Below are 3,531 nucleotides of genomic sequence, written 5' to 3'. Positions count from 1 at the left end.
TATGAACCTGTGCTATAAATATCATCTGGTTAATATTTTTATTTAGTGGCAGTGGGGAGAAAAAGCATTGTGGTTCACAATCAAAGAATATTACTGAATCCCATCAAAGTGAATCCCTTGCTAGAAAGAGAGGTTGGAAGACTGAATTGATATTATTATTTTTTTTCTCAAAGTTTATTCAACACAACACAATCTCCAACTTCACTGAGGTGGCTGATCACATCCATGACCAAAACAGCCTCTAAACTGGAATTCTATTGCTGAGCCAGCCCCAGCCTCAGCTTTCTTGTCAGCACAGGGGGCACAATGCTCCTTCTGTAGGTGTCTCTGTCTGCCTGCCCTCTAGTGAATCTTTCAGCTCATTCTCTCTCTGGACCTTTGGGCTGTGGCATGCCAAAGTCAGGACAGCTGTGGCACAGCGTGGCAGGCACTGTCTCTGGAGGTAGGTGGAGGTAATCTTGGAGATAGTGGCTACCCTGGTTTGTAAGGTACCAATAGAAATGTATTCAGGTAAACTGCTCCTTCATGTAGCCTTGGGACTTGAGAGACTGCCTGGCTTTCATTATATGAGTGTTGGGCACATTCTTGTCTGCAAGCTCTGGTGTTTGGGAATGTGGCTATCTTTCGTGGCATCTATCACTCCTTTCTTAAAAAGGAGTTTATAGATGGAAATTTGGTTCTTCTTAGGCATCAACATCACAGTGGTTGCAGGGTCCAAGGTGGAGGCTCCTGATATTATTTTTGACTCAACTCTACCATCAGAAGTCTGTGTGTCATCAACCAGAAGACTGAATATCTGAGTTTCTATTCATAAGTCTTAAAATGGGAATAGTTTTATTTTAGGAGATGGTAATTGAGAGAATCCTAAATAATATTATATGTGTAAAAATTCCCCATAAATTTTCAGAATTCCCATTGAGATGATTGTTAAAACATTCATATCTAGGCCTTGACAAGATTTAATATTTATTTATTTTTTTAAAAAAAAAAGCATAAGGTGAGGGTTTGGAAATAACTAAACCTATCACATCTAATAATGTCTTTACAAAATTCTGTTTTTGTTAAGCATTGTCATCAGTGATGTTGAAATTTATATCAGAAAGATTCTTAGATCCTCATACCCTATAAATCTTTCCTCTCAGTTATGTGTGAATATTGTGGTGGCTCTATGCTTTTGTCCAATGAATAATTTACTTTTTCCACATTGTATTGACTGCTTTTCTTGCTGTGTCAGCAAATATCTGACAAGAAACAACCTAAGGGATGAGACTTTATTTTGAGTTACAGTTTGAGAGAATAGTGTTCATTTTGAAGGGGAGGGCATTCAGATCCTTACATATTGGTAGAATAAGAAGTGTAGAGCAAACAGGGTGTAGGGTGAGGTAGAAAAACCTAAAGGCCAACCCACAGTTCTCTGCTTCTTTCAGGAATTCTTCTTACAGAATTTTTAAACACTGTCACCAGCTATGGACTGAGGTTCAAACACATAAGCCTATGAAAGACCTTTCACTTTCAAACCACATTTCCTACCACGGTTCTCATGTGCTCACAGGTGTCTCAGAATTCAAAACGCATTCATTGCAATGTACACAGTTCCCATAGATTTCAATATTCCATACATACACTGTTCAATGGTCCAAAGTCTAAAATCCTTTCCGTGAGTCAAGACAATCTGCTAACAGAAACTCTGCAAGATAAAAACCTAGTCACATGCTTTTCCTATGGGATGAAGTATGTATTTCTACTCCAAAAGGGAGGAAAGGCAACAGAGAAAGGAAAGAGCAGAACAAAGCAAGAATGAAACCCAGTAGGGTATTAAAACCTCTGCAACTCAGTATCCATTATCTAGGGCTCAGGATGGAATCAGTTAGGTTTTGTTAGCTGAGGGTAACAACAATTCTCCATGTCTGTTTTCTGTCCTGTATGTGACCACTCTCTTGACTCATCTACATGTCCATGTTTGGAGTCTTCTTCAATAAAGTCCCAAAGTCCTAGAATTTCCAGCAAGATGCTATACATGGTTCACCTTCTTAGCTTCATGTAATGAATTTTTAGTAATTTAGTATACAGAATTTCATCCTGACTACATTACCTGGTCTCAGGAATTGTTTGGAGCCTTGGGGAGAGCCTCTATGACTACCTAATTCGGTCTTTATGCCCATGAGGTTTAGTATCATGTTGACAATGCCATCAGGTTCTACTGCCAGATCACCTCCTTAGGCTACATGTGAAATGGCCTCTGTGTTTTCTTGAGGTTCACCTTGGGAAAATGCTTCAAAGCTAAGGCTTTTTGAGATAAAAACTGTTGTGGCATTCTCAGTTTAGGTTCTCTCCTTTCAAATGAATTTGTGATCCCATAAGTTACAGCCTATTACAGATGAAGTATTATTGCCAAGGAAACTTTCTTTATTGTCTCAGTACAGAGCTCTTACATTCTTATTTGTGAGGTAATATTTTCTCTAATTATATCTTTTTAGTACCTTCATCCATAAAGTACAGCAATGCTAAATTTACTCCCCATCCTCTCCCTGTAAAACTACATGTTTTCATATAGTTCTGTCCAATTTGATATTCTCTTTACTGCAGATCTGGATAAGAATTACCCTACCTACAAGAAGTACAGAGATAAAGAGGGAACAAAGATTGAAGGAAAGTCCAACCAATAATTGGCTCAACCTGAGACCCATGGTACAGAGCCAGCCACTGACACTATTAATGGTACTCTGTTATGCTTGCAGATGAGAGTCTAACCTGCCTGTCATCTGGGATGCTCCAGCCAGCAGTGGATTGAGATAGACGCTGGGACTTGCAGCCAAGCATGGGTTATCTCTGGGAGTCCTGTGGAAGTGTTGAGGGAAAGATGGAAGGACCTGGAGGGGACAGAAACCTGCACAAGAAGACCAACAGAGATAACACCCAGTCCCATGGGGGGTTTTCAGAGACTGAGACATCAACTAAGGAGCATGCATGATCTGGACCTAGGTCCCCTGCACACATATGGCTGATGGGCAGCTTCGTTGTCATATGGGACATCTGGCAAGTGTGGAAGGGTTCTGTCTCTAACATGGACTCTATTGTCTGCTTTTGGATTGCTTTCCCCTGGAAGGCCTGCTTTGCTTGGTCTCAGGGGATGAAGATATGCTCAGTCCTAATGTGACTTATGTGCTGGGGAAGGTTGATGTGGGCAAAGGGGAGTCACCTTTTCTGGAGGGAAAGGGAGAGAAAAAAGGAGGAATGAGGGGAAAGAATGACTGGAAGAGAGAAAGGAGAGGACACCCTTGGGATATAAAGTAAATAAACTGAAATTAAAAAAGAAAAAAAAAAGAAAAGAAAATGAGCTGAACACATCACTCTTTGTCCCCTGACTATGAGTGTAAGGTGCCCAGCTCCTGTGTTGACTTTGCCAGCGTGGAAGACTGTGTAATTGAACTGTGAGCCCAAGCAAAGTTTTTATACCTTAAAAAAATAAAAAAAAAGTGATCAGCAAACATGCCACAACTAAAATGCCACCCTGTCTTGACTTTTCCTCTA

At 40.3% G+C, this 3,531-nt stretch overlaps 1 pseudogene; it reads right to left on the bottom strand.

The window, feature by feature from the left end:
* Positions 1 to 201: 201 nt before the first annotated feature.
* LOC129690956 (40S ribosomal protein S10-like) lies at positions 202 to 697 on the bottom strand (annotated as a pseudogene).
* Positions 698 to 3,531: the final 2,834 nt, after the last annotated feature.

Source organism: Psammomys obesus, unplaced genomic scaffold (assembly GCF_907164565.1).
Source record: "Psammomys obesus unplaced genomic scaffold, mPsaObe1.curated_primary_1811, whole genome shotgun sequence".
Classification (NCBI taxonomy): Eukaryota; Metazoa; Chordata; class Mammalia; order Rodentia; family Muridae; genus Psammomys; species Psammomys obesus.
The sequence above is the reverse complement of the archived record's forward strand: the minus strand, read 5'-3'. Positions and strand labels throughout refer to the sequence as shown.